The sequence below is a fragment of the Felis catus genome, chromosome C1 (assembly GCF_018350175.1).
Source record: "Felis catus isolate Fca126 chromosome C1, F.catus_Fca126_mat1.0, whole genome shotgun sequence".
Lineage (NCBI taxonomy): Eukaryota > Metazoa > Chordata > Mammalia > Carnivora > Felidae > Felis > Felis catus.
Window position 1 is genome coordinate 170,993,707 of NC_058375.1, and position 22,335 is coordinate 171,016,041.

General features: G+C 37.8%; 1 long non-coding RNA gene across 1 annotated transcript in view; it reads left to right on the forward strand.

The window, feature by feature from the left end:
* Nucleotides 1-22,335, forward strand: part of LOC123379198 — a 42,625-nt gene that overhangs the window by 18,819 nt on the left and 1,471 nt on the right. Inside the window, exon 2 of the long non-coding RNA XR_006583398.1 lies at nt 8,706-8,855. This is a non-coding gene — a long non-coding RNA (uncharacterized LOC123379198). The remainder of the gene's footprint in view (nt 1-8,705; nt 8,856-22,335) is intronic.

Sequence of the window (22,335 nt, forward strand, 5' to 3'; positions counted from 1 at the left end):
TATCTCTGCTTTAAATGTCTGGTAGAATTCCCCAGGGAAGCCATCTGGTCCTGGACTCTTACTTGTTGGAAGATTTTTGATAACTGATTCAATTTCTTTACTGGTCATGGGTCTGTTCAAGTTTTCTATTTCTTACTGTTCGAGTTTTGGAAGTTGATGGGTGCTTATGAATTTGTCCATTTCTTCCAGGTTGTCCAGTTTGTTGGCATATAATTTTTCACAGTATTCCCTGATAATTGCTTGTATTTCTGAGGGATTGATTGTAATAATTCCATTTTCATTCATGGTTTTATCTGTTTGGGTCCTCTCCCTTTTCTTTTTGAGAAGCCTGGCTAGAGGTTTATCAATTTTGTTTATTTTTTCAAAAAACCAACTCTTGGTTTCATTGATCTGCTCTACAGTTTTTTTAGATTCTATATTGTTTATTTCTGCTCTGATCTTTATTGTTTCTCTTCTTCTGCTGGGTTTGGGGTATCTTTGCTGTTCTGCTTCTGTTTCCTTTAGGTGTGCTCTTAGATTTTGTATTTGGGATTTTTCTTGTTTCTTGAGATAGGCCTGGATTGCAATGTATTTTCCTCTCAGGACTGCCTTTGCTGCATCCCAAAACATTTGGATTGTTGTATTTTCATTTTCATTTGTTTCCATATGTTTTTTAATTTCTTCTCTAATTACCTGATTGACCCATTCATTCTTTAGTAGGGTGTTCTTTAACCTCCATGCTTTTGGAGGTTTTCCAGACTTTTTCCTGTGGTTGATTTCACGTTTCATAGCATTGTGGTCTGAACACGTGCATGGTAAGATCTCAGTTCTTTTATTCCTATGAAGGGCTGTTTTGTGACCCAGTATGTGATCTATCTTGGAGAATGTTCCATGTGCACTAGAGAAGAAAGTATATTCTGTTTCTTTGGGATGCAGAGTTCTAAATATATCTGTCAAGTCCATCTGATCCAATGTATCATTCAGGGCCCTTGTTTCTTTATTGGTCCTGTGTCTAGATGATCTATCCATTGTTGTAAGTGGAGTGTTAAAGTGCCCTGCAATTACCACATTCTTATCAATAAGGTTGCTTATGTTTGTGATTAATTGTTTTATACATTTGGGGGCTCCTGTATTTGGCACATAGACGTTTAATTGTTAGCTCTTCCTGATGGATAGTCCATGTAATTATTATATAATGTCCTTCTTCATCTCTTATGATTTCCTGCCATTCCTTTCTGGCCTGCCAAGTTTCGGTAGATAGGTCTGCCACTAGTCTTATGGGTCTCCCTTTGTAGGTTACAACCTGTTTATCCCTAGCTGCTTTCAGAATTTTCTCTTGATCGTTGTAATTTGCCAGTTTCACTATGACATGTCATGCAGAAGATCGATTCACGTTACGTCTGAAGGGAGTTCTCTGTGCCTCTTGGATTTTAATACCTTTTCCTTCCCCAGATCAGGGAAGTTCTCAGCTATTTGTTCAAGTACACCTTCAGCCCCTTTTTCTCTCTCTTCCTCTTCTGGAATTCCTATTATACGGATATTGTTCCATTTGATTGCATCACTTAGTTCTCTAATTCTCCCCTCATACTCCTGAATTTTTTTATCTCTCATTTTCTCAGCTTCCTCTTTTTCCATAGTTTTATCTTCCAATTCACCTATTCTCTCCTCTGCCTCTTCAATTCGTGCTGTCGTCACCTCCATTTTATTTTGCACCTCATTTATAGCATTTTTTAGCTCATGACTATTTCTTAGTCCCTTGATCTCTGTAGGAATAGATTCTCTGCTGTCCTCTATACTTTTTTCAAGCCCAGCGATTTTTTTTTATGACTATTGTTCTAAATTCTTGTTCCGTTTTATTACTTAAATTGTTTTTGATCAATTCATTAGCTGTTGCTACTTCCTGGAGTTTCCTTTGAGGAGAATTCTTCCGTTTCATCATTTTGAGTATTCCCTGGGGTGGCTCCCAACTGCAGGGCACTTCCTCTGTACTGTCTGGAGTAACTTGTGTTGGTGGGCGGGGCCTCAGTCAGACCTGATGTCTGACCCTAGCCCACTGCTGGGGCTACAGTCAGACTGGTGTGTACCTTATTTTCCTCTCTCCCAGGGGCAGGACTCACTGTGGAGTGGTGTGGCCCCTGTCTGGGCTACTTGCACACTGCCAGGCTTGTGGTGCTGCTTTGATGGGATCTGGCATATTAGCTGGGGTGGATCTGCAAGGTGTACAGGGGTGGGAGGGACAGGCTCTGCTTGCTTTGCCATAGGTGATCCCCTGAGGGAGGGGCCCTGCAGCACTGGGAGGGAGGCAGACCCCTTGGAGGGAATGGATTGACAGAAGCACAGTGTTGGGTGTTTGTGTGGTGCAAGCAAGTTTGGTGATGGGAACTGGTTCCCTTTAGGATTTTGGCTGAGGGATGGGAGAGGGAGATGGCACTGGCCAGTGCCTTTGTTCCCCACTGAGCTGAGTTGTGTCTTCTGAGGCTCAACAACTCTGCCTCCCAGTGTCCTCTTGCCCTCCCCAGTCTCCGTTCTCCGAGTGCAGAGCTGTTCACTTTTAACATTCTAGATGTTAAGTCCCGCTGGCTGTCAGAACTCATGCAGTCTGGCCCCTCCACTTTTGCAAGCCAGACTCAGGGGCTCTGCCTTGCCGGGCAGGCTGGCTGCCCCTCCACTGCCCCGGCTCCCTCCCACCAGTCTGTGTAGTGTACATTGCCTCTCCGCCATTCCTACCCACTTTTGTGGGCCTCTTGTCTATGCTTGGCTCTGGAGAGTCCATTCTGCTAGACTTCTGGTCATTTTCTGGGTTATTTAGGCAGATGTGGGTGGAATCTAAGCGATCAGCAGGACACGGTGAGCCCAGTGTCCTCCTATGCCGCCATCTTCTCTCTAAAGATTTCAGCTTAGATTATTTTGAACTGCCTGGGCAAGAAGACTGTAACTCCTCTCACAAAGGTGGGAGGCAGTACTTTGTGGGGACCAGCACTGGCCCTGAAGTCAGAGACCTAGCTTCCAGCTGTGTTCCCTTGGGCAAACTTTGTAATCTCTCTGAGCTGGTTTTCATTTCAATCACTGCAGGATGGGTGGCGCATCTGGCACATTGGACCCCAGGAGTTCTGGAAGCTGGGAAGTCCAAGATCAAGGCATTAGTGTGGTCAGATGAGGACCTTCTTTCTGCCTCATAGCTGATACCTTCTTGCTGTCTCCACACAGGGTTTTGGGTGATCAGTTGTATATGTTCTTTATATATTTTGGATACTCACCTTTTATCAGATATATCATTTGCAAATATCTTTTCCTATCCCATAGTTTGGCTTTTAGCTTTGTTGATTATTTCCTTCTCTGTGCAGAAGGTTTTTGATATACTCCTAATAGTTTATTTTTGCTTTGCTTTTATTTCCCTTGCCTCAGGAGACATATCCATAAAAATGGATTCCTCTCTTTATCTCATCTCCAGACACACAATCCATTGGTAAGTCCTGTGTGCTCTGCTGCCAAAATACATATATCCCCAGTCTATTTCTTTTTTTAAAAAAAAATTTTAACGTTTATTTATTTATTTATTTATTTATTTATTTTTTGAGAGAGAGAGAGTGAGCAAGTGAGCGGGAGAGGGGCAGAGAGAGAGGGAGATACAGAATCTGAAGCAGGCTCTAGGCTCTGAGCTGTCAGCACAGAGCTCAATGAGGAGCTTGAACTCATGAATCTTGAGATCATGACCTGAGCCGAAGTTGGACACTTAATCGACTGAGCCATCCAGGTGAACCCCCAATCTATTTTTGATGATCTTTTCAATTCTACCCTGGATCACGGTTCCATCATTGCTCTCCTGGGTTGCTATACTCACTCTGTAACTGGTTACCCCATTTCTGCTTTTGTACCCAAATGATTTAACATCCACATGACAGCCTAAAAGATCTTTAAAAAATATCAATTGGATATTTCTTTCCTACTTAAAACCATCGATGGCTTCCCATTGTGCTTAGAATTACTGGCCCAGTCTGAAGCAGCATCACCCCACTTTGACCACTCACTGTCATAGTACCTCTTCAGCTTGCTCATTGCACCAAACGCTAACTGAAATTGTTTTTAATATATTTGTTTATTAGTTGATCTTTTGTCTTTTAGGATAATTTGTGTTTTTATTACAGCAGATAGTTTTTCTCTTTGGTTCATTTTGATATTCCCAGTAACTGAAACAGTACTTGGCACAGAGTTCAGCAGAACTCAGTAAATATTTGTAGAAAGAAATAATAAATTATAAAGGAAAATGATCTAGGGCCTGTTTGCTAGCCTTAATGCTCTATTCTTGGTTTTCTTTTATTTTGTGCTTCTAATTTTCTTTCAAATTTATACCTACAAAATTAAAATCTACCACAGTTAGACTCTAGGCCCTAGGAAAGATTTAATGCAACATCACATTAGCCAGAAAGAAAATAAATGAAGTGAAAACACTTGTTGTATCATTTTTCCAAGAAAGCTTATAAGACTGCAGAGTCACCACATGAAGCTATTTTTGTGTCAATTACTCCTACAAAAAATGAAAAGTTTTATTGTAGTCTGTGAATATACTTAAAGTGGCCAAGAATTCCAAATTTATTAAGGATTCTGTTCTACGGAGTCAGCTTAAATACCCACACTATCTTTGAGAAACTTTCAGTCGTGAGGAGACAGTTTTATTGGGTTGTTTGTTATCACAATGGAGCTAAAAACTAGGGTGGGGAAGCCTTGTGATAGTGCTGAGGCATAATGGAAAACCCCTAGACACTGTATCTGGGTATTCCAAGCCTAGTGGCTCACTTTTATCCAAGGAATAACTCAAATAATCTCCCAGAATGCTAGTCATTGACTAAAGAACTGCTTCTCTTAGTTAAGAATTTTTCAGGTACCAAACAGGAAAGCCTGCTAAACTATTTACAGCCTTGTGGACAGTTTATTGTAAGTTTCTTTTCATTTCCTTTCATGGTTGTTTTTTCAATATGTATTCTTCCTTGTATCATCCATACTAGATATAATTAAGGAATTTTTCTCATTTTGATATGCATAAATTAAATTTTACGATATTTTTATATACCTGAGAATAAATTGTCTTCTCTTGAAGTTCTCTGTTGAGATGTGAAGCATGATTATTTTACTCTCTATGCCTTAATATAGTAGGTGCCTTCTGGCTTTCCGTGTTAAACTCTGCATATGCCATATATTGGGTAGATTTTAAGGATAGATATTGCTCACTGGGTCCAATTACTCATGTTCTATTTCCAATAAACTATAGAAACAGCTATTTATCTTGAGGTATGAACCAGTAGGGAACCAAATGCTTTAGAATGTAAATATGTTGTTATTACCCAAAGAATCTATATTTACAAGCTCTCTTAGGGTTCTTTAGGTTAAATGGCGTGTTTTATGTTAAGGATTAAAACTGAGGAGCAATTTTCCCATACCCCTACTCAAAAGGTAAATAGAATCATTAGAATTTAGTCACAATAATTAATTTAGTAACTGCTAAGTATAGATGTCTTATGATCCTTGCCATAAGATGCTAACAATTTAGAAAAAAGCAGATAAATTACACACACACACACACACACACACACACACACACACACACACATTCTATACTGTATTTGAATTATACAAATACTAAGGAGGTGGCTTAAGGGAATAAGAGAATCAACAAAACATACATGACATTTGTAGATGACATATACTTAAGTCTTAAGTCCCTTAATCTTTGCTGTACTCCCCCAACATGAAGGGAGTCATACATTGGGTGTGAGTTTACAAATGAAACTTTCAGAAAAATTACTCTGAATATTCTCTAAGATCTTGTTTTGGTGGGTAAATGTATACTGATCATTTGAACTTTCTTTTCCTAGGAAGAAATTAATGGAAATTATTTATTTATTTATTTATTTATTTATTTATTTATTTATTTTGAGAGAGAGAGAGGGAGAAGGGCAGAGGGACAGAGAGAGAGAGAGAGAGAGAGAGAGAGAGAGAGAGAGAGAGAGAGAGAAAATACCAGGCCAGCTCTACACTTAGTGTGGAGCCTGATGCGGGGTTCGATCTCACCACCATGAGATCATGACCTGAGTGGAAATCAAGAGTTGGATGCTTAATTGACTGAGCCACCCAGGCGCCCCAAGAAATTAATGGCAAGTATTTTACAAGAAAAATAAGGTAAATGAAAACATTTTCCTAAAGCTTTCATTATTTGAAAAGACATATCCCAAACTAGTACAATATTAAAATCTCATTTTTTGGAGCAGTTGAAAATTTTGAAAATTGTGGTATGTTTTATTTCTATCCATTTCCATCATCAAGATCATTTATAGTTACTCAGTAAAATTTTAATTTTGGAAATACTTAGAATGTGGGTATTGAGATGGGATTATCATATTTGATTAAACCATTAAGTTCTGAGTTTCTTATGAGCAATATCTATTCTTTATAGGACTTATTGTATCATAACTTTCACCTAGGAAAAAGAAGGAAAAACTAAATGTGTTTCTCATGAAATTCTCTGTAAAATGGAATCCATAAATTATGAAAGGAGACATTGCAATTGGAGGTTAAAAATTTTTTTTGTTGTAAAATATGACTAGATCTAGCCACACTGAAATCCTGGACAGTTGAGAGGTCATTAAAATGCCTTCTTCACTGGAGATTCTCTATTAAATGTAGAAACACATCTAAACAGTCTGCTTGTCATCTGCATTTGAATACCTGTCCTACCTAGCATCTCAGATTCATTGTCTTCAAAATTCTATATGAAATGGCACATAGTAGGTGCTCAAGAATGGTTATTGCATAAATAAATGAATGAATGCATCATCCCCAAACCTTCTCCTGAATTTCTTGTTATGCAACTGCTATTAAAGTCTCAAAATCTTAATCACCTCATCCTTTCCCTTCTGTTGTTAATCAGTTTCATAGGTCTGCCAACATTACTTCTACTGTATCTCTTAACTCTGCTTCATTCACTTAACAAATATTTATTGGGTGTGTACTGTTTGCAACAAAGAAGGCAATATGGTTCATGCCACCACCATGGAGCCACCACCATGGAGCTTGTTTTTTGCAAGCCCATATCAGTTCTCTTGGCACTAATCTAGACCTGCATTCCTCTCATCTGGACTATTGTAATGCACTAGCTCATGTCTTAACATCCAGTATCTCTCCACTCCATTTTATTAGATTAATCTTAAGAGGATAACATTTATGACCTGTTTGTGCAATACCTTAAACAACTGCCATTGTTACCAACTAATGTGGAAATCCTTTAGTTTGCTGTGTCCTAGCCTGGCCCAACCAGCTTTGTTCGTTAACTTTCCTCTTGCACCTTATTTTATGGAAAACATAGTCTTCTCACTGTTCCTCCAGAATTTTACCACTCTGTACCACTTACTGTCTTCTGTCCCTGGAATGTTCTTTTCTCCTGTGTCTACTAGTTAAAATCCTACCCATTTTTCAAGCACAGTACTACTACTGTTTCCTGAACCTTCAAATGGAAATATTTTCTCTCTTTTTTGAATACCCATGGACATTTATTTGTGCCTTATGTTGCACATACCAGTTTTAACATTGTGTTGTAACTTTTGCGTTTATGCCTTACTTGCTTGAGGAAATCCTACACATTGCTCCATTATTCACAGCAACTAGCATAATATCTTGCATACAAGCTGAATAAATGAAGGATGGTCCTGGCTGATTAGTTGGCAATGTAGCCTATGTTACATGGGGGGAACTATGATCTAATCCAAAGTAATCTAATCGTGTCATAACACATCTGAACTATGAGTTTTGATTGAGTCATTTGCATAAATACCATCAAAGGTTTTTTTCATAAAAATTACATGTAAAGAAGGCAAATATTCTTGGAAAGTGATTAAATTGTGGGCAAGTCACTTAGTTTCTTGTTCACTAAGGCAATGTATTAATACTTTTTTAGGCTTACTAAAAATCAACTAAGCTAAAATAAATGTGGTAATTTAATGTCAAATCAGAGGGTCAAATTGGAATATTTTCTTCTGATGGAGAATTCCCTTGATGACATTTTGCTATTTCTATAAACATTCCTCCAAACTTAAAGCACTCATAATTGTTCAGGCTTAAAGTATCTCCTGGTAGTTTGGTAATTCCAAAGCTTCTCTCAAGTCTGCCCTTTCCCCCTTTACAGTTATTCTTAATTTAACAACCCCAAACTATTAGATACTATAAATGCTTTGACAAGAAGTATCTAAGGGGATCGTGTTGAGGGATGTCAAATCAGTTAATTTCCAGGCTTTTACAGAATTCATATGATTTTGAGAGGATGGGGATAGTACTGTGTCTAGCTGTGGAAAGAAGATCTGGAAAAAGAAAAGTACTCCAGAGGAAAAATGAACTGTTAGGCAGGTCTATCCCTGGGAGCAAGTATAGTATATGCCATGGGACATATCTATAATTGTAATTGCTTTCCCATAAAACTCTATCAATTCCATCATTTGGTGGACTCTTCCCTGTGGAAACACACATATGATTTTTATAACAGACATTTGTAACAAATGATTCACTTGCCTTTATAAACTGTTTGGCTTAACATAGCTATACCATAAAGTGAGGGATACCACATTGCTTGATGAGATACATTTCTTATTACATGTTGTAAGTTTAATAACAATTCATTTCACAGAATGATCCCTTGGTTCCCATAGAAACAATACTGAAACTAATGTTTATGTCATTGCCAGAATGCTTTCCTGCCCCTTGAGACTGAATAATTCGTTGCTGCGAATTTTCTTCCACACATTGAGGGAAGGAATGATTGAAGCTAACTCCTCAAACAGACTTCTGCCCAGATGCACAGTACGTGTTGCCAAAGCCACATGGTCATCCCATGGGTAAGCACATTTGTATCGAAACAATCACATTGTTCTCATTCTTTATTAATTTATTCATTGCCATGTTCCCTTATCAAGGCAACCAAAAGGAACATTAAAAAAAGAAGCAAATGGATTGAAATCTTGTAGGAGGAGGCCTTTGCACTTATTTCAAAAACACTAAAATGAGTTGGTTAAATGAATGGTTGTCTGAAGAAATACTTTTCGTCTGGGGAAATGATTAGAAGGCTTTTATATGGAGGAAATCTTGGAGAATATGAAAATCTTTGGATCCAGGGTCTGGGTTTCTACAAGGCAAGGGAATATTCCTGAGCTGTTTGGTTTTTTAGACACTCCCAAGAATCTACATTGATAGAGATGCTTCAGGTATTCTTATGTCTAGGAGGTAAGTGCCCATAACACTTCTGTGTGCTGTTCCTAGATGTTTCAAGTTGCTCTCTGAATGGGATTAGGTGCAGATTAATAGAACATTCTAATAACTCTGGAGTCTTAGTTAGCTTTTGACATTTTTTATTCCTAAAGATCTACACATGTAAGTCTGAGGAAATTAAGTTCAAAAGATCCAGGATTGGGAGAAAAATCCATATAGGGTCATTGATGAAAGACAGGATAATTTTTCAATTTTTGTTGGTTGGCTCAGTAAGTATTCTAAAGTACAAAACTGGTAAATAATTTTGTTTTCAGTGCTTCTTTTGTCTGTAGTGGTTTCCTGGAGTGTCGTTTTGAGAAGGAGGTGAGGAGTGCATTGATCAATTAGTGATGTCTGTCACAGGCAAGGTTGAGAGGAATAGGAACAATTCCCATTTAATGACTTGGTATAGTTCTTTTGAATGTTCTATTATTCTTTGTAATGGAGTGAGAAATATGATTCACAATGGCTTTGTTTTTTAATGTCATGCAATACCCATAGTGAATCTCTGAAAAACCATCCAAAATCTGTGTTTAACTCAATGAAAATCTTTGTTCAGCCCATAGAAAATCTGTAAGTTAACAACCAGGATCAAATAATGGAAGTCCTATATTATTTATCATTTATATATCCAAATTGGGGGACCTATGAAGAGTTTAGATGCATATTTTCAAAGTAATAATCTATTCCAAGGCAACATTTAAAAATCTTTCTATGACATAGAAAGTAGTAGTGCATTAGGTAATTTCTAATTTTAAACTCTTAATGTCTATAATCATGAATAAATTACATAGAACATGCAGAATACATTTCTCTCTTCATGCCTGTCTCAAACTTGAATTTAAGATAAATATATATCTCCATCAAGTTGGAGCCATCAAAAGAGACAGTTTAAATGGTAGTAAGAAGTTGGAGAGGAGGGGAAAAAAATCACTGCATGGATGAACACACTTGCTTATAGGGTAATTATACTTTCAGTAATTTAAAATGTTGTCAAATTGGATTTCTTATATTCAGAGAAAAATGTTGAAATATGCATTTATGCAAGTGTTTTGTGATCAGGTCCAGAAATTATGTTAAACAAAATATCGTCATTATAGAGAAATTTTCAGAGAAAGGTATAATAGGTATTTGTTTATTTTTGCCTTACTTAACTTCATTCCTTTTCCTGTTAATGCACCCTGAGTTTTCTACTCATGCTCTCAGTCCATGTGGTCCAGGTGTGGGTAAGTGACCAAGGTGCAAGTAACCTGGGTCCCAGAGATTGTTTCAGAGATATATGACTTAATTTGGGCCTGTAAAGAGCAGCCATGAGGCTTCCCTATAACTACTGGGAAAGGGACAATCTCATTCTATTGTGGTTTCTAAATCTAATTTGCTTGGGTCCATCTTATGGGGAGAGAAGGTAACTTAGAAAAAAGAGGAAGTGAGAGGTGGAGACAGAAAATAATGACATTGTTTGAGTAACTGGCTTGCATAGTTCTTGAGTCAGTTCTATCCTTATACTTTTCATCTCTGTCCACAGATTTCTTTTTACTTAAGCTAGCTTGAGTTGCCTTTCTGTCACTTACAACCAAAAAAGTGTCTGGAGCTCTATAATTCTATAAAGGATTGTTATAGAACTCAGCTGAGTAATTCAAACTCACAGAGATCCTAGATTTCCAGGTATTCTTACTGTCATAGTCGTATATTTTGAAGATACAAAATATTTCTGCACATACATGACATATTTGTATGTTTAAAATGAGAACTACCATTTAATATCTCTAGATTGGTTTTATATATTAAAATATTGTGCTATTTATAATGATTTTTAGTTATGGCTATTTTGATCACATGAAAGTAGCTGAGGAGACTATTGTGATACAGATTGGATCTTGGCACTATTATATAATGTAGCTGGAGATTCTGTAGTGTCCAAAATATTTCCTACTAATTATCTGCCTTCCCCTCAGTGTTTAAAGTGGAACTATGCATAACAAAACTGGTCATCAAATGCAAGTTTATTGTTATCTATATCAAGAACTCTTAAATATGCACTTGAAGGGCCCTCTGGTACACTTGGAGCATGTGGCTAGAGGCACTCCCTCCATAAGTCTAATTTGGTACACTAAAGCAAATTTGTGAGGGAAAAAAGAAAAAAAAGGTCTAGGTATTCAGAGATGGCCTTTACATAACTGATGGCATGGTTGGAGTTGTAGATCCAATTACTTAAGCTACTAGAAAACCATGGTTCAATGGATGTCTGGGCTCTGACTTATCAGATTTTGGCTCCACCATCATTGGGAGGGGCTGTAATTAGCAGGAAATTGGTCAGGTCAGAAGTTGGTCTGAGGTAAGAAGGGGGAAGTGACGATTCCCTTTCCATTATGATACAGAGCCAAAAGTAGTTTGTACACTAGATGCAGGAAAGTAATTATTTGAAGAATCAGTTGCTTATGGATCTTTACTAGAGTTGGGTTTCTGGCTTTGGTCCAAGGGTTATCCTTTACTGAAAACCATTCATAGTGCTGGACTCCATGCTGCTACTATTTCCCAGGGAAGTGTCCTTGTTTCTCTACATATTAGTTACTCTCTATGCTTGTGACTATAACACATTATGTCATCAAAAAGCAACTACTTGAAAATCATTTTACCATTTAGTTTTCAAATTCCACCAGTATAGTAGAGTTGCAGCCAACTAATCAGAATTTGATCACTAGGAAGCTCTGGGATACTATGGGTGTTTCAAAGTGGTTTGTAATTTAGCCTACTTGTAGTTATGTGGAGTTCTTAAATCTGGAGTAATGTCTTTGTCATCAGTGGAAAATTCTTGGTCATTATCTTTTCAAATATTTCTCTTTTCCCACTGTTTCTGTCCTTTTCTTCTGGTTTGAGATCATTTTCTTATCTCTCACTTGTCTCTAACAATATTTACTAGATTTTCATCTAGGAAAATAAATTGGTCAGTCTTCCAGTTCACCAGTCATGTTTTCTAACCCATTGTTAACCCATCTATTGAGTTCTTAATATCAGATGTATTGTTTTATTCCAGACTTCCCATGTTTTTTTTTTTAATAGATTTCAATTTTGTTGTGAAAATCTCCATTTTAGTATAGTTTCTTCATCTTTTCCTCTTTCCATCAACCTATTAACTATAGTTCCTTTAAAGCTCTTGTCTGCTAAACCAGTATCTGCATCACTTGTGTGTCTATTTTTATTGCTTTTTTCCTCTTGGACGTTATTCTTATGGCACTATCTCTTGCCATGCCCACTGATTTTGATTTCATATTAAACATTGTTTATAAAAACCGTGACTTATCCAGATGATGTCTTCTACCAGAGAGTGTTCATCTTTTTTTCTGCTAGGCAGACAGAGTAGAAATTGACTACATTGATCCAGTTGGCAACTGAGCTGTGCTAAGGCTGAATTGCAGTTATTTATTATTTAGTTTTTAAGGCTGTAGTCTACCTTTTATTTTATCTTATTCCTAGGGTATGTCTACAAGGTTTTGAACTAAGAGCCTGGTGTATTCATTGGTAACCCTTGCCCTGCTGGGTCCTTAACTCTAATTTGTGGTGTTCAAAGCTTTGAAAGAATCTAGAAAGCATTCTTTTCAGAGGTTTTCTGCAGCCCTATGTGCCTTCAAAATTTGGCAAATGTCTTGAGGGGACATCAAGACATGGTTGTTTCGAGCCATCTTAAGTCTCCAGTTTTGTCACACTAACTCCATGGCACTCTGCCTGGAGTCAAGCCTGGATTCTCAGCCTTTTGCCTGAGGCCGGAGCCAACAAGTACCCCCAGGAAAAAAAAGCAGCTTCAGATCATAGCTCACCTTTCTGAGGTTTTTCCTTTAGAATTTTTATTTCAGAGTTTGAACTGCTTCCTCAGATCTCTGATGATTATAAACATCGTTTTATCTAGTTTTTCTAGTTTGTGTATGTGTGTGTGTGAACTTTAGTTTTCCACAAATTACTTTAGCCTACTCAAATTGGAAGTCTTTTTAAGTTTTTGACAGTCTTTCAAGCAGCATTAGATTTGACTTAAGTGAAATAAATCACGTGCAAACCAGTTTTGTGCTTCATAAGCAAAGTAAACATTTTACAAGTGATTTATAAATCTGACTTGGTTATTATGGCCAGAATGGGAAAAATTACAATCCAGAGTCCAGCTGAAACCACCAGTAGAAAGGCCTTCATAAAATTTACAAAAAAAAAAAAAAATGTCCAAATGTAGGGAGCGAGGAAAAAAGGAACATCTTTGCATTTTGGTAGGGAAAAGAATTCAGGGTTAGCAAAGATGTTTGGTAGCTATTCAGGCAGGTCTTTGCAACAATAGATAGCAAGGATGGGGGTAGGGGAGAACCCAGTTATAAGGCCCAGATCTAGAAACAGGATTTTATCTTCTAGGATGTTTGCAGTGGAAGGCAGGAAGCTAAGTCTTGGGAAATCGGAGTAAGAGAGGGATCATCCTTTGAAGAAAGGCAAAGAGTTCTTGCCTGAGAAAAAAGGCAAAATCCCATAGTTGATTCAGCCATGAAAAGGCTGACTTGAACCAGTGATTTCCTGAAGCTCATGCTCCTTCTATTTCTGCTGAGTGCCTGATTGACTTCAGTATAGGGCAGGCCTGAATTGCTCTATCTAGGATCCCTTCTCTTTTCCATCCCTGTCTACCTAACAAAATTATATTTCAAATTTTCCTCTTCCTTGGAGCCTTTATTGACTCACTTATCATCAACTTTCCCTGACTGAATTGACTACTCTTTCTTTGCTTCACCATTGAAATATACTTTTGTATAGATTCCTTCACACTTTTTTCATTTTCTTTATATGGGTTCTGGTGATTTATCAATATACAAAGTAATAAAAAGCTGAGAGTTAGTTGGATCATCTTAATGACTAGAGACATAAAGCTATGATTTCTTGATGTCTTAATCTCCATTCCTGAGATGGACTTGCCAATGAGACAGGTTTATCATCCAGGAAGAACTGGGGAGTGATAAGCAAAGGATGTCCAGAAGCAGAGACGTTTTGGTTTAATGCTGGCCACCTAAAATCACCCAATATTGGGTTGGATCCCTGAGATGCAAAAGCAAGTGCTTTAAAACAAGGCACTATTTTGGCATATCATTATTCTTTTCCTTTTTAAAACCTATTTGTTAACCACATTTGAGATTTTCAGTGTTAAACCTGATGAAGTGCCACTCGGTGCAGTTGAAAACACTGAGCGTGTTTAGACTAGAAAAGACTTCGATAGACCTAAGAGCTGCCTTGAACTACCATGGCCTCTCTCCTTTGGCAGTAGATTTGACAAGAGGCACGATTAGGACTGTTTGGAAGAATTTAGAGAACAAGAGGTTTTATCTCATGACAAATGTAGCAGATGAATTATTAAAAATTTAATTATGCAGAGCCACCTATGGAGATATTAACTATCTTGTTCATGCTTAAACAAATGAAAGTATTTTCACCTCTTTTTTTTCTCCCAAAGTAGTCCGAACTTTCTTTGAAATCCAAGTTTTTCTTACTCTCAAGGAAAAATTAATAAGTCAAAGCTCTGGGAAACAAACAGGGTCAATTATCCATGAGAGGATCCAGGCTGCACTTAGACTTAGAGACACCATTGGATCCTTGGACTACTGGAAAAAGAGGGGCTGGTATATTTTCTGCTGAACTTGGTTTCTGGAGCCCCCATGAATGCATCAGCTCTGAGATGGTGGGATCTCAGGGCTTGTGGTTGGTGAGAGGTAGTGAAGGACTTGGTGCTAAGTGTTTGGGTCTCAGGGAGAATTTGCTATGGTCAGTTAACCTGTCAACCCACAATGAATCATAAGTGATTGTATCCTCTTCACCTAACGCCATGGCACTAGCAGAGGGTAGAGGGTAGAGAAGGAATGGCAACATAGCTGAGAGATCATATTTTATTTTTACTTCAAAATAAATTGTGTGTGTGTGTGTGTGTGTATGTGTGTTTTCTCCTGGCATGACTAATAGTGCCTTTCCTGCCAATGTTAGTGAATTTGTTTTAATTTGATTTCCCTGATTTCAGAAATATGACATTATTTGTGCCCTCAATATTCAGAAACAGCTCGTACCTATCTCAAATGGAATTTTAAAACAATTTTATCAGTCCAAAAATTGAATTAGATGCCTGGGAAATGACTAAATTTCCTGTTGCTGAATCTAATTAAAGAAACTAGCTTTCAGGGACATTTTAAGAAAGAATCCTACATTGGTTGGGAGGTTAAAATGTTTTCTTATTCATATTTGTACTGCAGTGTCTAGGAAAGTACCAGGGACATAACAAGCATGGTGTAAATATATCTTGAAAAATAGAGGAATGGGTAGATGTATTAGAGTGCCCCCAAGTATGGATATTAGATGAATATATGGATGAGCCAAACAGTTATTAGAATATAAAATAGCATATAATTTATATGGGTGCTGTATCAAGCACATTATATATTTCTAGGGAAGATTTAAAGAAATCAATGCTTAAACCTATTCATTTCACTTGCAATAACAGTTCTTATTGATGTTACAAAACTTAATCTAATTTTTAGTGCACCCTCAGACAGGAGCCTGCTTACCCAGAACTCATTTGGAACATGGAGCTCCTCTAATTTTGCTCCTTATCTAGCATTCATTTGCTGACCGCTTGCCTTTTTTGTTCATTTCCCACCATGCCATTGTCATCTGGGTCAAGTGGTTCTGTTTCTTACCCAAATAGTTAAATGCGGGCTTTTCCTCCCAAAGATGACCATCATGCTAGCAAGAGCCTAAGGCCGAAACATTTCCTCATGGTGTTTTTTATGTGCCCTTTAAAAAACAAAACAAAAGCCCAAGTATACAAAAAAGATGAACATTTTTCAATCATTGCTCCTTCAGAGAGAATATTCAGGGATGGTTGATCATGCCATTAGTGAATACTCCTTGTCTGCCTTCACATTTCTAGCTGTTCTGTCTACTGACAGAAGTGTTGTTCATCTTTCTCTATGCTCTTTGTAGCACAATTACTTTAAGGGGTATTCTATTTATATTGAGCAATGTATAGTATAAAAAACACTTGTCTGGAAATTCTGGATGGAGTTATGTTACTTGTACTTCAGTTTTTACCAGATAGATCATACTATCTTAAACATTGTCTTAAACATTCTATGATGTCACCATACATTTGACACATGGTATTTCTAATTTTAGACAAACAATTTAAAAACAAACTTGGGTATAATGTATTTTGAACTAGAAAATAGTTTTCCAACACCCACGGGATTTTTCTTTTGCTGTATATATTTAGATTTTAAAAGTCTGGTTCAAATTTGTACATGTTAGACCTTGTACATTGCAGCTTTACAAAATATTATTTCTTCTTTCTAAATTCCATCATTTTTCCTGTTTTGAGTGAACAACTCTATTTTAGAAAATATTTTCCCAAATATTTTCTATTTGTTTTAACGTAAGTGTGCCATCTTTTGAATTTCTCTGAATAATAGCAGGGAGTGATATTTGTTCCAGGAGTTATTAATTTTTTTTTCATAACTGGAGTCTGGCTGGTGAGTGCAAGGTGGGTAGAGTTGTATATACTAATGCTTACAACTAGAGAAGAAGATAGCCATGGGATATATATATTTTTTTGACAAAACACTATAGAAAAATTCATCTTACCCTATTCTGAAATTACTCCAGCAATGTTCTTGAAATGTAGTCATCTAAGTTTGATTGAACATATTCAGTGAAAAAAAGTTTACTGTGTTTTAAGACCCTATTTTCATTTTAGAATGCTCTGATTGTAAGAAAATCTTCCTTTCCTCTATGCTGAGATGAAAACTGCCTGTCTTGAACTTAAATACTTTGTTTTTAGTACTAGAATTTGGAGCTTTCCAGAATAAATTTAACCTCAGCTTCTGTAAGACAGTGCTTCAGCAGTCATAAGGTCTTTGGTGCTTCCTCTTTCTTTCTTTTTCAAGATTAAATATATCTGGTTTCTTACCATTTTTAAAGTCACCTTCTGGAAGCACTTCAGTTTGTCCATATCTTTTAACTTTTTATTATGAAATAATGACAGATTCACAGGAAGTTGCAAAGAAATGTGTAGGGAGATCTTGTGCACACTTCACTCATCCTCCCCCAATATTAACATCTTGCATAACTGTAGTACAGTAGCAAACCCAGGACACTGACATTGGTACAAATCATAGAGTTTATTTAGATTTCACTTGTTACATATGCATGTATGTGGCTGTGTAGCTCTGTGCAATTGTATCACATATGTAGCTTTGTGTAATCACCACCACAATTAAGATACTTAAACTTGTGGTATCATCACCACAGGACTCTGTGCTCTCCCTTGATAGCCGAACTTGCCTTCTTCCCCCATCATTAACCCCTGGGGTAATCTATTCTCCCATCTAATCTAATCTAATCTAATCTAATCTAATCTAATCTAATCTAATCTAATCTAGTGTAATCTAATGTGATCTCATATCCATCTCAACAATTTTGTTACTTTACAAATGTTATAAAAAATGTCCATATCTTTTAAAAACTGACAAGAATTAAGAACTGTCTCTTAATCATGGCACTATGTAGGCAGTTCTTGACTTACAAATATTTGATTTATATGACTTTGTATGAATAGTGGGGAATCCCTGATTTCTCAGGAGGCAGTGTTCTCAGGTTCAAAGTTCTAGGAAAAGACTTTTAGGCCCCTTCCCAAATCAGAGCGGACTCTGTTTTCTAGACTAAACCTTTGGTTTCTAATAGCTAAAAAACAAAGCAAAACAAAGAAAACAAACAAAAACCAATAAGGCAGAAATTTCAGAACCTTCCAAAGACAAAGAGGTTTATCAATCTCTGCTTGTGAAATCTTTTAAAATTTCATGTCTGGCCCACTCTGACTTCCTAGCCTTTTGGGATGCAGACAGAGCTCTCTTTTCCAGAGCTAAGTGGTATCTGCTCTCGCACTGTTCTGGGCCTTCGATAACCTTGTCTGGGAGCAGATAGCATTCGTGTGCCAATGCCAAATTAAAACTCTTCAAATTAGGAAGATAAGCAGCAATTAACAGAAAGCTGGCAAAATTTTAGGCAAAGATTTCTCTTATGAACTTTGTAATCGTTGAATATTGATGTTTTTGCTGACCAAGACAGCCTTAGCATTCCCCTGAGTTTGGCTAAACTTCAGATAGGTTTCTTCTGGACCAAAGGTCTCTGACCTCCCTTCTCTTAGAGCATTTACTTTAGAAAACCTGCAGTTGTAAATTCTTTCTCTGTCTTTTTTTCTTGGAGATGTAAATCTTGTACAATTCAGGAATGTCTTTCTTCAGGAACTGGGAGCCATCCTTTTGAAATGGGTCATCCAGGAAGATAGTTCCTATTCTCCTGGTCTCTTCTGAAGGACAGGAGCCTAACTTTGATAAGCAGCAATTAGCAAACATGAATGACATAATCAGAGTGACCCACCTCCTCCATAGCTTCCTCTAGTATTTTTATGCTTGCTCACCATAGTGCCTAAAATCTCTCCCACCTTTTGTTTCAGCACGGTTGAGTTCAGTCTTTCCCCACTATTGTAGTAGTCTGAATGAAATCTTGCCTGTTTAACTCCATTTGGTACAGGTTTTTTGGACATTTCAATCAAATATTTCTTTTTTTAAAAAATCTTTTTAATTGTTAAGTTTTTTTATTTGAGAGAGAGAGAGAGAGAGAGAGAGAGAGAGAGAGAGAGAGCAAGCATGTGAGCAGGGGAGGGGCGGAGGGGCAGAGGGAGAGAGAAAGACAATCTTAAGCAGGCTCCATGCTCAGCACAGAGCCCAATGCGGGACTCAATCCCACAACCCTGGGATCATGACCTGAACTGAAATCAAGAGTTGGATGCTCAACTGACTGAGCCATCCAGGCGCCCCTGCAATCAAATATTTCTTTCTGAGAATGTTGCACAATCATCTAGCATGATTAACTTGAAAATAACAGTTAATAGCCATAGTCTGTTATTTCTATATTTTTTCTGCCAAAGAAGAAAAATTTAAATGTGTAGTGATGTCAGAGGGCCTCAGGCTCATAAAGGGGGATTTGACCAAAGAACTCCCGGAACATAAATCCAGGGAGAAGAGATGTAGATAATTGCTTCCTCACATGCAGGTAAGTTAATACATTCACTGGTAGCAGGGACTCTCAGTGCTTTCTACCTCTGAGTGGCTGACATGCTGCTATTGGAACCAGGCTTGATTGTCCTGTTGAAATGCTTTATAAGTAGAGCTGGTTTTGGTCGCAGATGAAATTAAAATGGGATTAAGACATGATTTGGCATATATAGCACACTTGGGGAATTGGAGCTACCAGATGCCTCTTTGAGGACTGAGGGTCACTGTGAGGAAATGTATGTTGAGGGACAGAATAGTCCTATTTGATGAATTTGCCTATTCTCTTTTATGGGGCCTCCTTCATTCGATCACATCTCATTCTGTTCTCCACTCCTGCCCTCGTCCAAGCTACCACCATCTCTCTGTGGAGTATGGAAGTGGCCTCTTAACTAACCTTCCTCCCTTGTGCCCTTGCATTTTTTCCCCTCCTGACATCCACAGTGATCTTTTGGGAATGTCCTTTTAAAATGTCACTCTTCCACTCAAAATTCTCTAGTGATTTCTCAACACGTTTCAAATAAGAGCCAAAGTAATCTCCAGAGTAATCTTGCAAGGCCTTACTGACCAGGCCCTTCTTGGACATCATTTCCAACTCTTGGCCTCTTCCTTATGTTTCTTTAGCTGCTGGACTTTCTTGCATTTCCTTGAAACTTCTTCTTCTTCTTTTTTTTTTTTTCTTTTCTTCCTTGAAACTTTTAAACTCAGTCCAGGTAAGGGCCTTTGCACCACTGTTACCTCTGATTGGAATGCTTCTCCCCAAGTATTTATTTTGCTTACACCTACACTTTAAGTCTCTGCTCGTATGTCACCTTCTCAGAAAGGCTGCCTCTTAAAGTGCATCCAATTATTCTTCTCCTCCTTTCCTCTTTTTAAATCAAGCACTTTTTCATATCTGAGGTTATGAAGTATTTATCTGTTTATTATTTATTTTCCCCACTAGTCTATAAACATGTCTTGTCCTTGTATCTAGAATAGTGCCTGGCAGTTAACAGCAGGAAATGTATGTCATATTCATGTGTTGAACAAATAAATGATTTTAGACTCACAGGCTAATAAATTATACAAATAGACACTAATTGTGTACATCGGTAGGTGTGGTACTGTATGTTAGGTAGGTTGCAACATGGATTGCAGTGGTTTATGTATGATAGATAGAAGCACTAAATTCAATACATAACTTCCTATGGAAAATACATCTGGGTTCCAAATAAGTGGCTTTACATATGGCTTTTTGGAACACAATATATTTAACTTGGCCGTAGTCTGGCCTTCCATAGCCCAAGATTTCAATAGTGCAATTTGTAATAATAAATGTTGTTACTAAGATTATGCTGTTTCTGGAGAAATGTTATCTTTTCTGGTAATCATGGAACTCAATAGGTGAGCAAGATAGGAGGTTCTTGACAGCAGTTTCACTCAGAGTTTTCAGGTAACGTGTTCGTTTGGAGTAGGACTCCAGCCATTCTTTAAGGATGTGAGGGGGAGGGGTGAATTTCTCTGCCTCCTTAGAAAAATAGTTGGCAAGAGGGAGGATCAGTGTCAGTTGTAGGACACAAATGGTGCTCCATTTTCACCCAAGAAAGCATACTCAGTTGGAACAGAAGCAGAAAGTCCCATGGTGATAACTGGAACCGGGTGAAAGCTACAGCGTGGTGGGTTTGTAGAGGCCCAGGATTTAGCCAGGCATTTTTGATATCAACTCTATGGCATTCATAATTGCAAATCCCATCTGCAAGAGAGGTTCTGTTTCCTAACATCTAGTCTGGCCCTGGTCAGCAATAGCGCAGGCCTTGCAGAAGGGGTGTGGAGGAAGGAACTAGCCTGTTGAGCACTGACTGTGCGGACGCTGCTTCTGTGCATATACATTGTTCCATTTAAGCTTCCAGCGACTCTGTGAAGTGGGTGCTTCTATTATCTCCATTTCATAGATGAGGTGGCTGAGGCTTGAAATGGATATGCAGCACGATAAGAATACTGTGCTGGAATACTAATCCAGGGCTGTCTGACTCAGAAGTCAATCCTGTTTTGTGTGACATTCTGTGATTATAGCTGCCTACGACTAGGGAATAAACGATCAATGGCATGGACTCTGAGGGCAGCATTTCAGAAGGTTGTCAATATTCTTGTATTTTTCTCGAAAGCTTTTAAAGTCATTGTTAGGGATTTAGGGCCAGATTGGAAGGAATTACAAGACAAGAATAAAGTATACATTCATTCTTAGGTTTTGCAGTTTCTATGTAACATTTTTTTTGGTCAGCTTGTATCCCTCTAAAGAGCATCTACACTAAAAAGAACATTTGAAATGACTGGTTCCTATGACTGTCCATACACATGAATTCACAGCCAGTCACAGAGCATCATCTCTGCCCTGCCGGAGTTTGAAGGTTCTTATCAGCTTGAAATGTTTTTATTTGTTTTATTAAATAATGCATAGGTTCTGCAATGAATCCAACAGAGAAAAAGAGAGCAAGAAAGTGGGCAAATGAGTGCTACATGTAAATACTATAATAATTAAAAAGTTATTTGCAACCCTCAAACCACAAACTAATTTGGAGCAACTATTTCTGAGGCCAGAGGTCTGTGGGTCCTTGTGGAAATGGGAGTGAGGAAATTCTGCTTTGGGGCCTAAAAGCATACGGGGAATAGCTTTGCCTGCTCTCTTTTTTCTGAGAAACCTGACTTGAAGCTTTTGATTTCAGATATGGAGGCCTCAGACTCTGAACTTTGCCTTGCTCCTAGAATCTTGCATTGTTTGCTTTAAGTCATTTAAGGTTAAAAACAATCTGTTTGTAGACATATTTGCCTTTCTGCCCGCAAGAAGACTTCACGTGGGCGCATGTTGTGATTTGCTCGCACCCAAACTTCTAGTCCCTTATAGCAATAGGAACTCAGGAATTCCCATAGAAGCTTTCTGTGAAGCTCCTCAAGAGCACCTTGGTGATGAAAAAAAATGGGG